The sequence below is a fragment of the Ruditapes philippinarum genome, unplaced genomic scaffold (genome assembly GCF_026571515.1).
Source record: "Ruditapes philippinarum isolate M1 unplaced genomic scaffold, ASM2657151v2 ctg4225_1_1_1_1, whole genome shotgun sequence".
NCBI lineage: Eukaryota > Metazoa > Mollusca > Bivalvia > Venerida > Veneridae > Ruditapes > Ruditapes philippinarum.
Window position 1 is genome coordinate 46,069 of NW_026865472.1, and position 23,743 is coordinate 69,811.

Below are 23,743 nucleotides of genomic sequence, written 5' to 3' on the forward strand. Positions count from 1 at the left end.
TTGGTATTGAATTCTATAACTTGTCTGTGAAAACGTGTCTAGAGTATTCTTTATAATTTAATAGTTTTCCTTTAATATGAACTTAACTTACTGTGAGTTCAAGATGATAGACCAATATGTCATATTTGTCACGTTAAACTATTTACAGACTATAATTTTTAGAATGATTCCATTTGAATTTTATGTTAAATGAGTTATTGTGTCTGCTTCAAAGTTGTTGTATGAATTTAAAGTACATTATACAAAATTATAATATAATCTTTATATATCTTACATGAGGTATAAAGTGATCTAATAAAATATAGAATTATAAATAAAGAAAATATCTAATTGCCCATTTCTGACCATTTCGACTTTATTGCATGTTGAAATATACATTTTAATATGAATCTGATTAAAAAATGTGAAATATTTTCGCATACGTCACGTGGTTTGTTCTGCATTACAATATCATACCATAGCATCGAAATAATAATAGGAACTGACACAATTATAGTGTTTGAAATATTTGCACTGTTATCATTCGCGGCAACAAGGCCGTTATCTTAAAAGACACAACCTCCTGAATCATGTATAATAAAGGGAAAAAATAAATGAATGGTAAGGGAAACTCTGACCTTTAATGTCCTTGTTTTATATTCAGATTCTTAAGAGATGCTTGAAATCTTTGCACAAAACTCTTAAATAATAGGATTATTTCATAACAGTTTTATGGTCGGTTTGTTTGCACGTAAATACGAGATTAAACAAGAATATTTACATTTCCTAACCGTTATTTACTTTAATCAATCAGTCTACAACGTAGAAAAATAAATAAAACTCATTTTCCCTATTTTTTAACCGGTAAATGTTACCTGCAAGCCATTATTACATTGATCAATTGAAAACCACCTTTTGCACTTTCATTCTTTTGGTTAAAATATACACTGTTTTAGATTTAAATTCTTTCTTCATAGAAATGCATAGAAATCACTGATGCAACTTTTGAATTAAAATAAGCGTTCATGTTTTATGCATATAGTACAACATCACATTGTTTTCTTACTCCTTGCATATACTCTAATATTTACTGTTTTTATTAAATTTTATTAAATAACATTTATGACATGTATGATGAATGTCAGGAAAAACAGGTAATCTACGGAGAAAATAAGATTTTATTTCCTTTCTCAAATAAGTCAATGCCAACCATGAGATGTTGTCACATTTTTGTATCGAAAAGATAATGAAATAAATGGCTGAGTGAATCAATCACATGTGTTAAGAAATGTGCAAATGTTAAAAGGGAAATTTTTACAATTTGTTTGACAACAAAACATTCTGTGTTCTACCTAGATTGTTTGTATGCCTGATTTTTTTAATTTTTAAAAGTAAAGTATTAAGGGATGTATAGCTGTAAGATTCAAATCTTTAAGTACACACATTTTCTTCTCACTTTTAATATCATCACACGAAATGTTTGATTAATCATGAACGCGAATTCAAACCTTGAAATAGTATTTGTTTTTAGTTGTAATATCTCAACAAATGGCATATATTTGTATGTTATACATGAATAATAATCTAATTTGTTTACTTTTAAACAGACATTTCAATATTCAAAAAAAAAAACAAACCAAAAATGACAAAGTTTTCAACCTATAATTTATAGTACACCCGGCCGCATCTTTGTATATATGTGTTCCCCGCTTTATTAACGAGAACATATTTCAACATAATTATTCTTTGCTGACTGAATTTGAAACATAATTTTATAATACTTTAAATTTCCCTTCATTATGATTTTATTCTTTAACAGAATATGCAATATGCACATTAAGTAGAAGCTGTTACCATCTTCAACTTTCAACTATTTCCAATGTGTTGAAAATAATAAATAACTGATTTAGCAATAGATACATATGTAGTTTTATTTTCCTTTTCAAACGAAACACATCTGTTACACTTCATACTCAGTGGCACAATTGTTGTCTTACGTAATGAAATATATCGACAAAATAGGATCAAAACTCACTCGGGCAGAGCCAAATCGATAAATAGCGCATCGCCTATACCACTTGGCCACCTTGTCGCGGAAAAGTAAGTCTCTTACGTGTACATAATAACATGAAAAGCCCTTTCACTTATTATGAAACTGGTTTCGATTGAACATAACATATTCTAATAAGTGCACAATATATTTTTTTCATTCATTTTAGCAATCGCGTTTTTGATATATATTCAAGTAATTGTTAAGATCTACTAGAATTTCGAAACATTTTAATGACCTGAATAAACAATGATTGCTTTTTTGACAAACAAGTTAACATAGAGGATATTTGTTTGTTTGTGTGTAAGATGAAATTTTATTTCATCGAGTGTGCTTTAAAAACAGTATTCTCACTCGTGGCTACGCCACTCGTGAGAATACTGTTTTTAAAGTTCACGAGATGAAATAAAACTACATCTTACACAACAAACAGACAAATTTATTTTTTATTTTATGCTTAAAAACAAGTTAAAACAAAATTTCCATAATTTTAACGTTAATATTAAAATCTGCTTCCCCCATTGAGAACCCCATTTAGACGGAATTTCTCATTAAAAACAAGAAGTCTTGAGCTGAAAAATAAGTCCGTCAATCAAGGTTAAATGACGGTGATATTTATTCATTTTATTAAGAAAATATGAATGATTGCTTGTTTTAATAATAAAAACAAACAATTCTTGTAGGAGAAAAAGTCCAACCATCCATCCATATTTCTGTTACTTACTGCGAATTTATATTAGACCTGGCTTTGTAAAATGTAACCGGCAGCCATTTTTTAAAGTTGTGTATTTCATGGGAGGAAAATAATTGTGTAAGATTCAGAGGGATATAATTTTGATTTGTTAGTCATACACCTTTTTAAAAGAAAGAAAACTTATTTGAGGATTGTAACAGACAAAAATTAAGTGATGACAGATGTGAAAACATTCAGAAAAGGAGCTAGGAAAATGGAAAACTTGGAAGCTTGCAAAGGAACGCTGGGTTGTTTTACTTATTCTACGAGTGATGGCTGTCAATGCTTTTCAATTTTTCATAAAGCATACGGCAGTTATTGCTCGTAGGATACTTTAATATGCCCAAATGTCATCCAGAGCAGTTTTGCATGGGGCAGGAATGTATTTTTCAGACTGTAAAAACGAAACAAAAAAATTTAGAGACGAAATTTGGTGGTTGGAATTTGAATAAATAGAAATAAGTTTTCTCTCTTTATTACTTTTGACATTTAAGTTATTTATCTATTTCAGCTTTGCTATTTCTTTTAACAGCCTGACATTGTCAGAATTGTCAGTAAAAATAAAATTGAGGTACCACATGGGGAAAATCTTTAAAAAGTAGTTTCGTCATTGAAAAAAGTGAAATTATATTTTGATAATTTTCACTGTGAAATTATCAAAATAATTTTTTCACGGATAAATCAGTAATCCACTGAAAAGCATAAAATAAAATAAAAGTAATTTATGTGATCAAAATACATAAAAATTCAACGTCTTGGCACACGTTATAGTCATTTTTTATAGACTAAATCGTATGCACTGAATAAGTCAGAATTAAGGTCATGCTCATGATTTAAATGTCAAAGGAAAGTTTTAGAACCTATTTTTTGTAAATGTTCAATTGTTTTAATAATGTTCAATTGTTTTTATGTGTTCATTATTTTGCGTTGATGTGTTTGCATGGTGCTTGTTTCTTTATCTGGCCTGGTAGATATTCCTAATTGCACATTTTAGTTGGAATACTGTAAAAGCGTCTAATAGACTCAACTACGGAAGCTTCAAAGGGTCACCTCTTACGCGATCTTTTATTAGAAGATTTACGCAAGTCGAAACAATTAAGGTGCAAAGGCATGATATCTTTAGTGTTTTCGCAAATATTAATTCGAATAAACGAGAAGATTTGAGTTAATTGGCCAAATGTTTTCTTGCAAAAACAGAAACATTGCACATTACGAGTAAAATTTTTGCGAGAAATTAAGAAAATGTGTTTTTTCGAAAAAAATGTAGACGCAATACATGCTACATTTCACTTTCTCGAAAAAAATATGACGCAATAACATATACATTACACCTTCTCGCAAAAACTTTTGATGCATTACCCTCATACATATCGTTTGATCAAAAAATGTTTGCGCAATGCCTAAAGTGTATTCCGCTTTTCGTTATATTTTTGTCGAGATCGTCATTTTTGGACATGAGGCCATTCAAGAAGACAAAATGGTAAGTTCTCCTGTTTTTGCTAAACTGGTAAATGCATAATATGCTTTCATAATTAAGCTTATTTTCTGAATAGGGAATCATTTTGATAGAAATATGCATCATGTCAGTCGGTCAATTTTTTCACATATCCATGCATTTGGTACTATCATTTGCTGATAAAACTGTAGAGATTCTGTTGCAAAGAGTCTTGACAATGGCTTTGGAAATCCCGAAGGGTCCACGATCCAAGGAATTTCTGTCGATGCGAATAAATTGCTTTAATTTGGATTACCTGGAAGTAATGTTCTGTTTGAAAGGTCGAAATTTATCAATCTTTTCTCCTTCGGCCCTTTTACGTATAAATTCATAAATAAAAAATAATAAATAAAAAAATAAATAAATGTTTGAATGAACCTAATCGGCTATACAGTATAAGGAATGATGAGAATGAAGTTTGTAATATGTACAGTTACTTCCCTTATATTCCATCACTCCATTTTTTATTTCAGTTTGAGTGTGCCGGCATGGAAAACGAAAAACAGAAACTTCCGTTGAAACTATGATGTACAGCCATGAAATTTGGACTATGTGCACAGTTTTAGTTGTAAAATTGAACTGTGATATCAGGTGAACTAGATTTTGATGATGTCACCTACATGTACTTTTTTGTCCTTTGATGTGCAGTTATGAAATTTGAACCATGTGCACAGATTAAGATGTAAAGTGAACTTTGTAATCAGCTGGCGTAGATTTTGACAAAGTATCTAACTATGCTGGCCTTTGATGTACAGTCATGGAATTTTGGCCATGTGAAAATACCTTCACCACCAAATTCACTAGACTCAACTGCATTGATAGAGTTCTACTCTGATCTTTAATTTGAATAACAATCGATTTAACCACTAATCTGATAATAAGAATTAGATAGGTCAGTGATCTATGCATTATGGCAATCTTCAATTGTAAAGAAACAAAAACATTCTGTTCCTACTTTTCTATTTAGTGTTGTACATGTATTAATGCGGTGGCATAGCATTTTTCACAAATTCAATCTTGTTTGGAACTGATTTAAATTTTAATATAACAGCCGCCATGTGTTTAAATTCCGAAGGTAAAGTTAGTATCTCACTTTTACAAGTTCTTAATTTCAAACATCAATTCAAATATTAATTTCCAATTTTATTCTCATACCTTTATTGTAATAAAGCAGAATAAAGTATATAAACATTTTGCTGAGACTTAGAATTAACTAGGTGAAGAAAAGAAAATCAGTCTTATCCAATCAGTAATTTTGAAATTACATTTTTCTTTTATGTATGATGGCAGGCAATGCCAAAATTTTAAAGAAGCTACAAAGTCTTAATTGTTAGCATGCTCTGTATTTTATTCTCATACCTTTATTGTGATAAAACAGAATAAAGTATATAAACATTTTGCTGAGACTTAGTATTAACTAGGTGAAGAATAGAAAGTCTGTCTTATCCAATCAGTAATTTTGAAATTACATTTTTCTTTGATGTATGATGGCAGGCAATGCCAAAATTTTAAAGTAGCTACAAAGTCTTAATTTTTAGCATGCTCTGTATTTTATTCTCATACCTTTATTGTGATAAAACAGAATAAAGTATATAAACATTTTGTTGAGTCTTAGTATTAACTAGGTGAAGAATAGAAAGTCAGTCTTATCCAATCAGTAATTTTGAAATTACATTTTTCTTTGATGTATGATGGCAGGCAATGCCAAAATTTTTTTAAAGTAGCTACAAAGTCTTAAATTTTAGCATGCTCTGTATTTTATTCTCATACCTTTATTGCGATAAAACAGAATAAAGTATATAAACATTTTGCTGAGACTTAGTATTAACTAGGTGAAGAATAGAAAACCAGTCTTATCCAATCAGTAATTTTGAAATTACATTTTTCTTTGATGTATGATGGCAGGCAATGCCAAAATTTTAAAGAAGCTACAAAGTCTTAATTTTAAGCATGCTCTGTATTTTATTCTCATACCTTTATTGTGATAAAACAGAATAAAGTATATAAACATTTTGTTAAGTCTTAGTCTTAACTAGGTGAAGTATAGAAAACCAGTCTTATCCAATCAGTAATTTTGAAATTACATTTTTCTTTGATGTATGATGGCAGGCAATGCCAAAATGTTAAAGAAGCTACAAAGTCTTAATTGTTAGCATGCTCTGTATTTTATTCTCATACCTTTATTGTGATAAAACAGAATAAAGTATATAAACATTTTGTTGAGTCTTAGTATTAACTAGGTGAAGAATAGAAAGTCTGTCTTATCCAATCAGTAATTTTGAAATTACATTTTTCTTTGATGTATGATGGCAGGAAATGCCAAAATTTTAAAGTAGCTACAAAGTCTTAATTTTAGCATGCTCTGTATTTTATTCTCATACCTTTATTGTGATAAAACAGAATAAAGTATATAAACATTTTGTTGAGTCTTAGTATTAACTAGGTGAAGAATAGAAAGTCAGTCTTATCCAATCAGTAATTTTGAAATTACATTTTTCTTTGATGTATGATGGCAGGCAATGCCAAAATTTTAAAGTAGCTACAAAGTCTTAAATTTTAGCATGCTCTGTATTTTATTCTCATACCTTTATTGCGATAAAACAGAATAAAGTATATAAACATTTTGCTGAGACTTAGTATTAACTAGGTGAAGAATAGAAAATCAGTCTTATTCAATTAGTAATTTTGAAATTACATTTTTCTTTGATGTATGATGGCAGGCAATGCCAAAATTTTAAAGAAGCTACAAAGTCTTAATTTTAAGCATGCTCTGTATTTTATTCTCATACCTTTATTGTGATAAAACAGAATAAAGTATATAAACATTTTGTTAAGTCTTAGTCTTAACTAGGTGAAGAATAGAAAACCAGTCTTATCCAATCAGTAATTTTGAAATTACATTTTTCTTTGATGTATGATGGCAGGCAATGCCAAAATTTTAAAGAAGCTACAAAGTCTTAAATTTTAGCATGCTCTGTATTTTATTCTCATACCTTTATTGTGATAAAACAGAATAAAGTATATAAACATTTTGTTAAGTCTTAGTCTTAACTAGGTGAAGAATAGAAAACCAGTCTTATCCAATCAGTAATTTTGAAATTACATTTTTCTTTGACGTATGATGGCAGGTAATGCCAATATTTTACAAAGTCTTAATTTTTAGCATGCTCTGAATTTTAGTCTCATATCTTTATTGTGATAAAACAGAAACAAAGTATATAAACATTTTGTTGAGTCTTAGTCTTTACTAGGTGAAGAATAGAAAGTCAGTCTTATCCAATCAGTAATACTGAAGTTATATTTTTATGTATGATGGCGGGTAATGCCAATATTTTAAAGTAGCTACAAAGTCTTATTTTTTAGCATGCTCTGTATTTTATTCTCATATCTTTATTGTAATAAAACAGAAACAAAGTATATAAACATTTTGTTGAGACTTAGTCTTAACTAGGTGAAGAATAGAAAATCAGTCTTATTCAATTAGTAATTTTGAAATTACATTTTTCTTTGATGTATGATGGCAAGTTTTGCCAAAATTTTAAAGTAACTTCAAAGTCTTAATTTTTAGTATGATCTGTATTTTCCTTTTATATTTTTATTGTAATGTAACAGAAACAAAGGCTTCGTATATATAAATATTTGTTGATTTTTAGCCTAATATATATTAGGAATAGAAAATAAGTTTTCTTTAATTAGTGCCTTTGATGTTACAATTTTCTTTGATGTATATTGGTTAGTTCTGCAAAAAATTTAAAAGTCATAAACTTTTTATGCGATCTGTTATATTTTATATGAAATAAAACTAGAAATCATTCTTTGTTGTATTGTTAAGAAGTTGCATTGTAAGCATTGTTTTGAAACCAGTTTGGAATTCATAAAAAGCTAGTATCCGGGTGTGTCTTATGTAATAACTTTAAAGCCCTGGCATGGAAAAGGAAATAGTTAAGAGGTTTTAAGATTTGACATTGAATTGTGACTGTAAATTCTATTAAGTTATTTTTTATGACAATTTTATCATACAGAACCAATTTTCAGTTCTCCTTTTTTCTTACCTTTTATCATAACAGTCAGGTTGTGATTTCCATTGCAGTCCAAAACTTTAATGTTGGTCAAATTTTTAGCTCGACTATTCGATAAGAATAAGAGCTATTCTAGTCACCCGATTGTTGACGTCGGTGTAACCATTTATGTTAAAGTTTTTGTAATACCTCAAATATTTTCAAAGTCCATTGACATATGGCTTTGTACCTTTGCACATTTGTTCAACGTCATGACCCAACTTGTAGACAGGAGGAGGTAAGTGTATCAAGCATTTTTACAGAATTATGCTCTTTTTTTAACTTAGAATTTACATTAAGGTTTGCATACCACCTCAAATATTTTTATATTCTATTGAAACAAGTTTAAATTGTATACTCTTCTTTGAGAGCATAAAAGGACTCTCTCCAAGGCCTATAACTGTAACATGTATTAAAGAAAAAAAAACTCCATTCGTTATTAACACATACTTTTTTTTCATTTTCAAGGCTCTTTTACTATCAAGCATTAAGAATAGTCGAGCGTTGCTGTCCTACCGACAGCTCTTGTTTATTACGGAACCTATTGATTTTATATTTGGCATCCTTTTGCACAATTTTTTTAATTATGATCCATAAATGACACGGTCCTTCAAAAATTGATTAAAAATGGATACAACTTTCTTATCGAGATGAAATCAAAATGACGAGGCAGGTCCTTTAAACCCTATATTCTATATCAATCATTAGCACATACTTTCTTGATGATGTGTGGTAACAGAAAATTTTAATTGGTATCAACCTTCAAATATAATAAATAATAATATAAACTTAATTTATAATTATGTATACCTTCATTTGCCTTTATAGTATTTCTTTAAGACCGCCTTTAAAAAGAGTAATAAATATGACCTTGACACCTAAATGACATTGATTGTCTTGGTCATTTTTACCTCGACTTTAAAAAAAAAACTGGTACCTAGATCATAACGTTTTTAGTTCTTAGTGTATTGTCTTCATACTTGGCCACACTAATTCTTGGGACAAGACCTTTCAGAAGACTCTCTAACCTTGACCTTCATCCATAAATGACCTTGATCTTCAAGGTCAAATGTCCAAATTTTGCTTGTTCTTGCTATTATTGGCTGTTACTTTGTTATTTTTGAATCGATTGTCTTCCAACTTGAAAATAATAATCTTCAAGGATAGCCCTTTTAAATAATCAGAAGATCTTGACCTTCACTTATAAATGGCCTTGACTTTGAAGGTCAAATTGAATTTTTACTGATTTGTGCATTACATGACCAAATATATTTATTGGTGTTGGTGTGTACGTACGTACGTACGTACATACGTACATACATACATACATACATACTTTCTTCTGTAATACACATGCGGATATATATGGACAGGATTCATACAAACAAAATAATAAAAAGGAAACGTTAAGATTTGTTAAAACATTTCTTTGTTTGCTTTCAGAAAAAGTAAAAAGTCGAGAGTTGCCCCGCCCGGCGATGGCTCTTGTTTTAATTTGTCCTAAATGGTCCATAATTTTATTTATAGATCGATTTGATTCATAAATCTGACCTTGACCTATGATTGACCCTGTTCATTCAGCTTGTGGTCATGTTTTGTTTTCCTATCGTTATATATTTGCGTAAGAAGCAGCCTTAAAGTTAGCAGTCGAGCTGCCCAGTGGCCTAGCAAGGGGGGAATACATATCATATAGCCACAAAATAGTTTAAGAATAATGTTATGTATCAAAAATGCCTTTCTCAGACTAAGAAGAGATATGGTTCATCGGTTTCAAGAGGAAAACAACACATAGCAGCCTAACGTTAACTACCTGGCAGTCTAAGTACTAGAGGTGTTCTGTTGTGTGCCGACTGGTGCTTCGGGTGGCTACAAGGCGACACAATATTGTTATGTCTGGAGCAACATGAGGGGCTGTCTGTACTGTAAAGTTTCTAGTGACTTCCGATGACATTTGTGCAGAGCGTTTTTATTTTCCAAAAGGCGACCTACATTAAATTCAATTTAAAAACTAACATGTGACTTTTACCACCATTTGACATTGACAGTCTTTTCGTGGACAGATGTGTAAGACATGATGTGTTCCTTTGTTATTTTATCCTCCAGAAGGGGCATATAGTTTTTGACCTTTCAATCCGTCAGTGCTATAAATTATAAATAAAAAACTGTTTGCAAACCAAGCACATTCAAAGCAGGGGGAAAGTTTGATAGTTTCAGGTGTCTAAAGGGTCAATATGCAACAGTGAAAGCATTCATCGTAAGGAATGAACTGTCTTTGTTTAGTAAAAACAGTTTTGCAAATAATTTTGTCTTATTACGGTGACTTTATAAACAAAGCTGTGTATACTAAATACTAATTTAAAATGTTTTATTGTGGACATGCAGAAAATATGATAAACAAGATCAACAAGGAAAGGCGGCGTTCAATGAACGCAACCCATATGACCCAGCAACAAGAACCAATGGCAAGGAGCCCAGGGGGACCCCAAACAAAAACAGGACAGGGCAAAGACAGAGCACGGACAGGTTAATCATTAAATGATAATTAATTTGTAACTGATTAGGAATTCAAAGAAAATAAAAATAGGCCCACAAAGGGGAAGGGGACAGGAGACCGGGGGGGGGGAGGGGGGGGGGAGTAATCAAAGAAATAAAAACAAGAGGCAATGGGGAAGATACTTACCGTAGACGAGAAGTCGTTCCTACCATTTCCTATTACGTTTCTTTTAATTTTTTCCCATATAAAATTATTGGGCCTTACAAACATAACAAAATACCTTAGGATGTCATTATTAGATTTTCAGGTGAGCATTACGTTGGCTGGACAGGTTTGACAGATTAAGTGTTCACTTAAGCTCTGGTATACCTCTAGGTAAAATCTACAAGTGTTAGGTTGCTTTGAACTGCTTATAAACTATAATCTTTATTTGATTGACTTATGTATTAATAAAAAGTAAGTTTCGTATGTCAAGGGAAACAAAATTGGTTATTCTTCACATTAAAAGATAACTCTAGTCTGTAACATATTATCACCATAAAAAGTTTGAAAACAATACTTTTCCATTTTTATTAAATACCTCTACAAATGTGACAAATTGACATTAGATATGTTTCGATATTCTTAATCTATCGTTACCATACAAACTATCAGATATATGTACATAAATGAAATAATTTTAGGGAAATTAACACATTTCGATTCCATAACATTTTAACAATTATTAAACATACATGTATTTGCATGTGCATAATACAGACATAATAAGAACAACTCTAGGTGGCCTATTTACTACCGTTGTCATATACCCCATGAAATGTTTCCTACTCACTAAAACCTAATTCTGTAGTAATCGACTATGAAGCGATGATAATATGTTTTGATAAACATCGCTTGCTTGTTCTGCAGTGTTCAGTTGTTGAAAGAAATGTGCCCCATCCAATTTTCACTCAACTGCACCATTTCGCTGCAACAACCATGGATAGGTGGTTCCTCGGTATACACCCGCACCAGATTCTCCAATTATTCTTCAGAACAATTTATTGCAAACGAACAATCTGTATAACCAAACATCCTTGGCTGATAATACATCATGTTGGGTTTACCTGTTACAGTCTCGCAATTAGTTTGTGCCCGAATCGTATGTATATTCCAGGATTTTTTAAAACTGTCAAGATGATTTTGAATTAGAGGCATAAAACAAAGTCTGAGGCATTCGATATGCAACTGATCGGTATTATCAAATAGGTTGTGATCAATCAAATCTTTAAAAAAGTTCCTCCAATAACAAGTAAAGTTTCTCGAGAGGAAACTCCAAAGCATTTCAATTCTTCGATTTGCAGTTGATCTCCCAACAGAAACAGAATTGTACCCTGACAAGCTATCAGTATGTGACATTCTAAGTGCGATCTGAAGGTTCTCTAATGTACAGGTTTCAGTCCCTGCATCAACCCTTACCATTCTTGGTACATGACCACGTTTTTTTACATGTTGCATGAAATAAAATGCAGGGTTTTTATTTGATGGTGCAGCTTTCAACCATAGAATTTTTCGGGAAAATCCATCTATAGCTCCATGAATTGATATTCCAAATGGTTTTAGTTTGTCATATCCGTCGACATGTATTACGAAGTTTGGGCCACGATTGAAATATTGTCTTCGTCTTAATCGTCTTGCTTTCCTGTTGACTACTCCACAAGGGTCTAACGCCTTAATATAGATAAATACAGAATCCCTAAAGAAAGCCCAACACGGCAAAATTGAAAATGTTGCAGGCTCGGTTTGATTGAGCCTGTTCATGGACGGTATTGGAAAGTGCAAGTTACCGTCCACGCCCCCTAGCACCGGCTTAAGCAGAATTCAACATTTAAACATGAAATAGTAAAATTTTGAATTTAGAAACATCCGCAGATGTGTTCATACGGCGGTTATTATGGAACCTTCAATGTGACACTTCCGTGCTATTCCATGAAAAGCGGCGTATGGTCCCCAAGTAATAAAAAGCGTGTGCCCTAAACGAGAAAACAATGGGCGGAACTAAATAAAATGGAATTTTGAAAGGGGATCAGAGGTTATGAAGCCTGCGTATCACAGATAAGTCGTCAAAAGACAAATTTAAAAAGCAGGCAACATATCCTAAGGGTGATTCAACATTATTCAAGTAGGAATATTGGAACCACCCACCTAGAAAATGCTCGTGGAATAGTACAGCTACATCGAGAGGGATATTCCGAACTAGGTTACAGAGCAGCATGGAGAATGCTTTTTTGAGATATGGAATCATCTGGTAGCATACCATAAGACAACTTGATATGAATTGCCACAAGAAGTATCTGAAAGTAATCAAAAAGCAAAGTAAATTATTAGAATTTTTCACTGAATATGATATGAAAAACAAGATCATACAACATTCAATAGCAACATGCCTCCAGCTTCTTGCTTATTTTTATGATTTTTTTTTTTAAAATGTATTTAAAAGTAAAGTATTGTAAAATGAACAAAGAAAGTCATTTATTCATTAAGACAAATCCTCCCTGTATTTTGATGTTCTCTGATTCCATATCTCAAAAAAGCATTCTCCATGCTGCTCTGTAACCTAGTTCGGAATATCCCTCTCGATGTAGCTGTACTATTCCACGAGCAATATCCTCTGGGTTGCTTTCTTCACGTCTACGTAAGTTTAAACGCCGAAGAATCCTTTTTATTTTAGTTTTGGAAACTACAATATGGTGAACAAACAAAAACATTCCAGCCATTTCCGAATGCGTATAACCAATATTGAAGTATTTTTGGACAGTATCGTGTAGTCTCAGCTCATCTGGTAGCATACCATAAGACAACTTGATATGAATTGCCACAAGAAGTATCTGAAAGTAATCAAAAAGCAAAGTAAATTATTAGAATTTTTCACTGAATACAACATTCAATAGCAACATGCCTCCAGCTTCTTGCTTATTTTTATGAAATTTTTAAAAATGTATTTAAAAGTAAAGTATTGTAAAATGAACAAAGAAAGTCATTTATTCATTGCAAACGGAATGTACAATCCACGTTAATAATCAAAAAGAGGTCAAAATATACATAAAAAATCTCTTACTGCGTTAGTAACGCAGTACTAGTGATTGATACTGCAAAAGCAGTCATTAATCGCTCATAACATGTAAATTATAGAGGCTATTCGTTGCCAAAAATCCAGCCTTTGAAACTTGACAATGCATACTTCGGTTCTACTAAACAGATTAGTAAAAAATATGATAAACAAGATCAACAAGGAAAGGCGGCGTTCAATGAACGCAACCCCCACATGACCCAGCAACAAGAACCAATGGCAAGGAGCCCAGGGGGACCCCAAACAAAAACAGGACAGGGCAAAGACAGAGCACGGACAGGCCACTTATCAAATGATAATTAATTTGTAACCGATTAGGAATTCAAAGAAAATAAAATTAGGCCCACAAAGGGGAAGGGGACAGGAGACCGGGGGGAGGGGTGGGGAGTTATCAAAGAAATAAAAACTAGAGGCAATGGGGAAGATACTTACCGAAGACGAGAAAACAACAAGGGACACAAGCAAAAGTGTCACCAAAACAGTATGAAACAACATAAGACATACATCTGAGGAACACAGTGGGGCGCCGCCTTGGAACGGTCAGCAGCATAATAATGACTGCTGGGGAGTTTAAACCGGTTAATGGTGCACCAAACCTCGCTCTTAGCCCCACCATGTTCCTATAAACGAGACAGTGTAAATAAAATGAATCCCCGCCAAGTGAAATTCTAACAGTTGTCATGGTTACAAAAGGTTGAATAAGTAAAACACTAAAATGATCATGTAGAAACATATAAAAGTAAACCCAATGACCATAACAAAAGTACTCAATGTCCTAAAGGAAGACAGAGCAACAAGAAAATCACCTACAAGGGCCCGACGAAGCAAGGCAGAAGACGAACATTAAGACAATTCAGTCCCAAAGGGCTTTACGAACTATCCATCATAGAGTCTCCCACTTGGTCCGTCAGATGCAATCAAAAGAGGAAAGCGTAGTGTCCAACTGTAAAAGGGTTGAACACTAAACATGCAGTATGTCTTAAAATAGTAGGGTCATAACCTCTTTTAATAAAACGTTTAATGATTTTAGTAAAAACAGCAGAAAAATTACCATGACCCAAAATCTTACGAAGTTTGTAAATCACATTATTAAAAATCTAATTGTCGATCCGAGAGTTACATACTGCACTGGTATTAAGCATTTTGATTATCTCGATTTGATAAAATGAAAGCTGTTAACATGCAACTTAGATAAATTGCAAACTGTATTTATAAATGTATAACTTCAAACTTGCGACATGTAGAAATGTAAACGATAGAACGTACACAATACGTTTAATGCTGTGCATCATGACGTTGAGAATGTAACTGCATCAACTTGACACACTCAGGTTTACAACACCACACTTTCATTTTACATTCTAACGCGATTAACATTTGTAAACGATTTTGCAACTACCATATATGGAATTATCACGGAAATAGACGAAAATTAATAGGCGGAGCCAATTTCACGAAAGCAGAATATAAAGAGAGGTAACTCTTGCTGGTACAAAAATAATTCAAATTATATAGAAACTGTTACATCAATCTTGACTTTGAACATTCTCTGATTTTGTTAAAACGTATTCTAGTACAGGATATTCAAATAATGCAAAATTGGTTAAGATATAATGTAAAAATGTAACAACGTATATACTGATAATGAGCATAATAATATGCAAAAACTAAAGTTGGTGAAATAACATAAGGAAATGTTTCCCATATATAATGACACACACCACTATTCATTGATATCAATGGTAGGGTTTTGTGAGCCACGGCAATACTCTTTATTACATCTTTTTTTTTACCTTCAGCAAAAAGTACTAGAATGCGATACATGGAAGGCACTTTTGGCAACACGAATAAAGAGAACTGAACAATAAGCATGTGCTTTCTTTCTTTAAAGGACTATGTTGGGTTGTAGAAAAACTCATACTTTTGACCAAGTGTATAACCACGAAACAATGCAAAGTTTAATATCGATAATTCCGTTGTATAACCAAAACTTGTGAATTTGTCCCATTTTAATGTTGAAATAAATATTCAGTCTATCCTGGCAACTCTGTTTACCTCCATTGGGAGGTATTTTGAGTCATAGGATGTGATTTAGCCTTTTATTGTTAAATATATGTAAGCTGGCGTAGGTTAAGGTATTTCATGCATTGTGCTGAATCAAAAGCACCTCTAAAATATGTGTATATATGCTGTCATTAGCTGTTACCTAGATTTGCTGTCTAGATTTGCTGTCTATATGATCAAAAACAGAGAACATTTTATGTACATGAAATACTACACAGAATATTTATTAAGTTTTGTAAGTGATGGCTTTATAAGAGATAAAATAAACAAGGTATACATAAATTGATAATCAACATACATACATTTGGACTCATTTAAATTTTACTTATTGAAAAACAAAATGGGAAAAATGGTAAAATATATGGTAAAAATAAAAAGTTATGTACGAAAGGGTACATACAACTTTGGTTATAATTTTACTATTGTTAAAGGTTTTTTTTTTCTTGTGAAGTCATACGCTAGAATTAAGGTTACTAATATAATAGTACTACTAGGAAAGACAACAGCTAGAATTTGGTCTGTATTAGTAATGAGTCGTATCAAAATCTCTATCCGATGTTGACTTGAAAATTTGAAAGTGGTAATGTAGCAGTTTATCTGTAAATTTTACTCATTCCTATGCAAATTGGAATACCATCAGTAAAATTTATTTGTCGTTGACTATAGTCTTTTCAATAGTTTTCACTTCCTTGAAAAATATTTAACCTCAGACAGTATGTAACCTGGTGTTTTGGGGGGCTTTTTCCAGGAAATGTGGTGTCTACAACGTTTTAAAACTTATATGCCTATAATCCTTTAAAGTCCGCTGATGTTGATTGTAGGCAATCATGCAAGTGAATTATGTTTAGTAACTAAACACCTAAAAGGTATGATCCGCTTCTTGTCGCCGACGGTAAATACCGAAAATGAGCGGAAAATACGTTTATTTACGATTATTGAGTGGGCGGGAAAATGGGCGGAGCTTATTTTATCTCCTATTGAAAAGCGTGTAAAGCTGGATTATGCTGATCTGAATCATGATGGTTCGACAATGTAAAGCTAAGAATGTAACTTCTGTTTTGAGTATTCGAACACTTGGTATTACTACTATCAGTTAATGTTTTGTCGTTTAACAAAATGTATTTTGTTGAAATGCATGTTTACAATGTTAAATCGGCAAACTCAATCCAAGTTTGCAACATTGGAGTGTACAAACAAAGAAATACAATTGTTTTTTTTCCATTAACAAACTGTTCAACTCAGATCAACAAGGCTGGATTTTTGGCAACGAATAGCCTCCATAGTAAATAATTACTTAACTATTGAATCTTCTTACTAGGGGGCGTGAGGGATGTTGCACTTATTCATTATCCCTCATGTACAGACCCAATCAAACCGAGTCTGCAATTCTTATGTTATTTTGTTGTAATTAATGCTTCCGAGGGATCACTTTTTTCCAGAATTTTGTACTTCACAACAGCAGGTGTCAAGTGCCGTGTGGCAGCCGTAAAAAGTTGCCCCGTACTTCACTTCAGTGTTGTTATATTTTCTGGTCCTTCGGGATCATTGATGCCAACACTATAAAGTGTTGAGAATTGAGAACCGCTCAAGCCGGTGCTAGGGGGCGTGAGGGATGTTGCACTTATTTATTATCCCTCATGTACAGACTCAATCAAACCGAGTCTGCAATTCTTATGTTATTTTGTTGTAATTAATGCTTCCGAGGGATCACTTTTTTCCAGAATTTTAAAGATCTTAATAAATGTTTCCAAAGATTCAATTTCTTGAAATATTTTGGCTCATGTGGAGTAAAGAATATTATCTATTTCTATTGATATAGTATGTAAAATAAAAGATTACGACTGACGACAACAACGATGACTACGACGACGACGCACAAGACTAAGACGACTATTTGTATAAATACTACTTCTACTACTTAACTACTCTTACTACTTTGGCTACTACTATCACGTGTACTTCTACTTATTATTACCTACTTCAGCTACTACTACTAATGCTGCTACTGCTACTGCTACTAATACTACTTCTACTTCTTAGGCAATTACATCTACCGCTGCTGCTACTTATACTACTTCTACTACTGCTGCTCCTACTACTACTACTGCTGCTGCTGCTGCTTCTGCTGCTAGCAATACTAGGCAACGTTGAATGGCGCTTTTCCAATTATCGGTGTATTTTAGGGGGTTTAAAACAACAACAACAACAATCGACTCTTTCAAACAACTATGTAAATAATAACATACATCACTATGAACCTTTTAAAACACAACTTTTTAAAATACAATTTTTTAAACCGTTTGGAACATCGAATGCGAAGTGTTTTGAATGCAGTAGGCAGATCCAAGATTAGTGTCTGTCTTTTATCATATAGAACTATTTCCAGCGATTTTTATTAGTTTTTTTTATTTCTATTAATTTCGGAAGAACAAAAAGTCGCAAGGGGCAAGGCATGGTGAAAAAGTAGTGTGCAATAAAAATATTACCTTTCTTCTGTATAATGGCAGCTAATGAGCTTGGGCATTGTGTAGAAGCACAGGAGCTTGAAATTCTATCAATAATCGCTCAAAAGTCCGATTTAAAAAACAAGAGGGCCATGATGGCCCTGAGGTCGCTCACCTGTATATAGCCCCCCCCCCCCTTGGCAGGGCCAATTTTAACCCAAGGGCTTTTATTTGAACAAACTTGGTAGACACCCATAAGAAGATGTTTCATGCTAAACATCTAAGCTCTAGCTCATTGGGTTTTTTCAAAGAAGATTTTTTAAGTTTTTACTATACACATATAGTTAAAAAAAATGACACCCCTGGGGCGGGGCCAGTTTTGACCCCAGGGCTTTTATTTGAACAAACTTTGTAGACACTTACTAGAAGATGTTTCATGCTAAATATCTTAACGCCAGCTATTTGGGTTTTTTTTCAAAGAAGATTTTTAAGTTTTTGCTATACACATTTAAGGAAAATCAATGACCCCCGGGACGGGGCCAATTTTGACCCCAGAGCTTTTATTTGAACAAACTTTGTAGACACTCACTAGAAGATGTTTCATGCTTAATATCTAAACTCTAGCTATTTGGGTTTTTTCAAAGAAGATTTTTTAAGGTTTTGCTATACACATTTAAGGAAAATCAATGACCCCCGGGCGGGCCAATTTTGACCCCAGGGCTTTTATTTGAACAAACTTGGTAGACACCTATTAGAACATGTTTCATGCTAAATATCTTAGCTCTAGCTCTTTGAGTTCTTTAAAAGAAGATTTTTTAAGTTTTTACTATATGCATATAGGGAAAATCAATGACCCCCTGGGGCGGGGCCAATTTTGACCCAAGGGCTTTTCTTTGAACAAACTAGGTAGACACTCATTAGAAGATGTTTCATGCCAAATATCTTAGCTCTAGCTCTTTGGGTTCTTTAAAAGAAGATTTTTAAGTTTACTATATGCATATAGGGAAAAACAATGACCCCCTGGGGCGGGGCCAACCCCCTGGGGCGGGGCCAATTTTGAGGGTTTTTCAAAAGAAGATATTTAAAGTTTTTTCTTTCGGTTGCCATGGCAACCAGAGTTCTGCATGGAATTAAATTCTTTGAAAAATTTTAAAGGTGACCACCAAAGGAACATTCCTGTGAAGTTTGGATGAAATTGGCTTAGTGGTTTATGAGGAGATGTCATTTAAAGTAAAAGTTTACGGACGGACGGACGGACGCCGGACGAAAAGCGATCACAAAAGCTCACCCTGTCACTTTGTGACACGACAGGTGAGCTAAAAATCCATACCTTTATATAAAAAAACACTTTATATATAGGTATGGATTTTTTTTTAAAATCGGACTTTTGAGCGATTATTGATAGAATTTCAAGCTCCTGTGGTAGAAGTATATTTTTGAAACCGGTTCATGGCGGCCGTGTTTTAAAAGTATCTTTTCATTTCTTCAATACTGCATTTTTATTGTACTTTCTAGTGAAATGCAACATGTTCACAAGAGAAGAAAATTGCATACAAAACATTTGCACTCAAGAAGCGTTTTAGCAATAACATGCCTGTTGGTAGCTTTGCAGCCAATATTGTATTTCCAATTTTTCGTATGGTTCAAATAAATGCACCCAAATTGCATTCATATTATTACATTTGCAAATTTCTTTTTATCATATTTTGGTAAACTGTTCCAAGCATAGTATTATGTAAAACAAATTATCATAATTTGTTGATTTTGTTTTCAAAGTCACTGTGACCCGACAAAATCCATTGTATAAAATGATCTACCTTACATTGAGATTCACTTTCTGACAAAGTTTAGTCAAAATCAAAGCAAAAATGAAAACGCTAGAGCGGTAACGCCAACTTTGTTTACGGAAGATGGACGACGGAAAAATTGACCACAAAAGCTCATCCTGTTACGTGGCAGGTGAGCTAACACATTATGAAATTTGACCTTGATATCGGTATGACCTTGAAAGGTAAACATATTAGTGATGATATTACATAACTTTTTTTTATTGAATTTTGTATTATTTTCAAAACTTACCTCAATAAACACGTTTGGCAAAACCTCCATATGGAATTTCTTTAATATGACATTGTACTGGCAATTAAATTCTTTATAATGAAACAGAGATATGCTTTGTTAAGTACTTCATTGGTTACTGTTGCCAGTCGCAATACAACTAGTATATTAATTACATTGATTTTACTTTTAATAATATCATATATATTAATAATTATGCATCCTTTTTTCTGAAGTTAATACTAAGGTTAATAAAGATTCCTAAAAATGCTGAGTTTGGTAAGTGTTTATCCTGTTATTGCATGCTTACAATCATTTTAAACCATTTTTTAGGGAGGGGGCCCCACATAAATTTTAAGGTAATTTAAGAATACTGTTAAGTCTGGATGAACAAATTAATTGGAGTAATATAGTTATTTTGTCGTTTTAGCATTTTTATGCCCCGAAGGTCGGCATATAGTAATCGCACTGTCCCTCTGCCCGCCTTTCCAAACGTTTGTCCGATAATCATGTCCGCGCTTTGTGGGGCGATTTCAGTGAAACTTCACAGGATTGTTTGTCACCAAGTCTAGTTGTGCATACTTTATTGATTTTCCTCTTGAATCTTTTTTTTTGCACAGAAATGGCCCCTTTCTGGTCATTTTTCGAGTAAAATAAGCTTGTCTGTGCTTCATCAAGAAAACTGATGGGTGATTCCAGTGACACTTCACAGGAATGTTTGTCACTATGCCAAATTGTGCATATAATCTAGATTTTCAGCTTGATTCTTTTTTGGGACAGTGATAGCCCCTTAACGGTCATTTGTCGAGTGAAATAAGCTTGTCTGCGCTTCATCAAATAAACTGATGGGTGATTTTAGTGAAACTTCACAGGATTGTTTGTCACTATGCCTAGTTGTGCATAGTATCTTGATTTTCCGCTTGAATCTATTTTGGGACAGTTATAGCCCCTTAATGTTCATTTTTTGAGTAAAATAAGCTTGTCCGCGCTTCATCACCAAAACAGAGGTGGGGGGATTATTCACAGAATTGTTTGCCACCAAGCCTAGTTGTGAATAGTTCCTGATTTCAGTAAATTAACTTTGCCACTTGGAAAATTTCAGTGAGCATTTATAAAATTGTTTGCATGCCAAGTCTAGTTGTGCATTGTGCCATGATTTTGTACATGATTTTTTTTCGCACAGTTATGGGCCCTTAATGGTGATTTTAAGTGAAAATTGTTTAGACTATTATAGGAATGATATTTATCAAAGGAGGTCGGGCATATATAACCAGTATTTTGGCATATATTGAGGATTTTATGCCAGAGCTTCCTATCGGGGGCATAAGTCACTTCAGTGACAGCTCCTGTTGAAGAATTTGTTTCCGTGGATTAAAATGCAAAATGAGGTACGGAATGGCAACCGTAAATCACTGACTATGAAATAAGCCATAATGAAAAGTCAAATGAGTGAGAATCTAACAAAGCGTGTACTACGACATGTACCTACTTAGACTGATACTTGCTGGGCTGCTACAACCACCGCCGCCAGCACCACCACTTCTACAACTCCTATTACAACTAATTGTAATACTACTAATAATGATGATGATAAAAATTATAACATCATACCAATACTGTTAGAACTTTCTCCATGACTTCGACAAATACGCTGTCTGCTGTAGTCTTGAATATCACAATTTTATTAAAACTTATTTAACGAAATAATAAGCCATCGTATGCAAAATGGAAGACTATCCCGACAAAATTTAAAACGAAAAGCGGAATACACTTTAGGCATTGCGCAAACTTTTTTCCATCAACTTAAATGTATTATGGTAATGCATCAAAAGTTCATGCGAGAAGGTGAAATGAATTAGGTATTGCGTCATAATCTTTTTCGAGAAAGTGAAATGCATCATGTATTGCCCCTTCATTTTTTTCGAAAAACACCTTTTATTAATTTTTCGTCAAAATATTAATCGTTATGTGTAATGTTTCTGTTTTTGCAAGAAAAAATTTGGCCAATTAACTCAAATCTTCTCGTTTATTCGAATTATTTTTTGCGAAAACACTAAAGATATCATGCCTTTGCACCTTAATTCTTTCGACTTGCGTAAATCTTCTCACAAAAGATCGCGTAAGAGGTGACCCTTTGAAGCTTCCGTACTCAACTTAACATAGGGAGATTAAATTCCGTAAATTCCATACTTGAATTATAACTTTGGGAGCAAGTTTTATTATGTAAACCTTTAACATACGTTGGTTTTGATGTTTTATTTTATATCACATGTCTGTGAAAATGTGTCTCGGGTTTACATTATAATTTGATTGGTTTGTCTGTCTGAAATAATGTTTATTGCTTATTATAAGTTCAAGCTAATAAACACACATGTCATTCTAACGTTAGATTATTTATAATTTGTTAAATTATCAAGATATCTTCTGTCTGTAATTTTATTGCTTCTAGATTGTTGCTTTATTATTCTAAAGTACACATATTAGTGATAAAGCTAAGACACATTACTTACTGTTAATTTCCTAAAAAAATTGTCGTTATTATATCATTTTTCATATATATACATGAAAATTTCATTTATTTGCTTACGCTATAAAAATCTTTAATACATTATATTTAAAAAAAATCTTACAAAAGCACAGAGAATATTTGAGAATATTAAAACTGACTGGCCGCGTGGCCTAATGGATAAGGCGTCTGACTTCGAATCAGAAGATTGCGAGTTCGAGTCTCGTCGCGGTCATCTTTTTTTTTGGTTCCCGCTTTACTGATGTGTAACGTGTTGATAATTTCTATTTGTTGACGGTTTTTTACTTTCAAATATTATTTTTATAGAACTATTCATAATTAACATTGCTTATAAAAGATGGATTTGTAATATGCGCATATGATAGTAACAGTAACTACTTACCATGCTTATTAAGCCCGTCGTGCTACAATATCTATCAGGGACTACAGCAGATCGTGTTGATTCAAATTTCAATAGAATCACATCAAGTCCGGAACTTACCGAAAATCTATCGAAGATTAATATTTTGTGTGCATTGACCGTATAATCTGTCGGCTATAGTTGTTTCATTATCAAAACATATCTGTCAAATGAAACCACTTAAACACATGGAAAGCACGGGAAAAGCAATGGTTTTTTTAAAAGTACACATTTGCTAATTGAACGGCATAATTAAATCCTTCGCCCCTTCGCTGGCTCAGCCTTTAACTCCTTGCTTCTGACTTCAGATGTAGATACACGGAAGAAGGTGA

The 23,743-nt window shown here is 32.8% G+C and overlaps 1 non-coding gene across 1 annotated transcript; it reads left to right on the forward strand.

Annotated features, from left to right (window-relative positions):
• The first annotated feature begins 23,152 nt into the window (after positions 1 to 23,152).
• Trnar-ucg (transfer RNA arginine (anticodon UCG)) lies at positions 23,153 to 23,225 on the forward strand. Its single transcript has one exon. It is a non-coding gene; the product is annotated as a tRNA-Arg (tRNA).
• Positions 23,226 to 23,743: the final 518 nt, after the last annotated feature.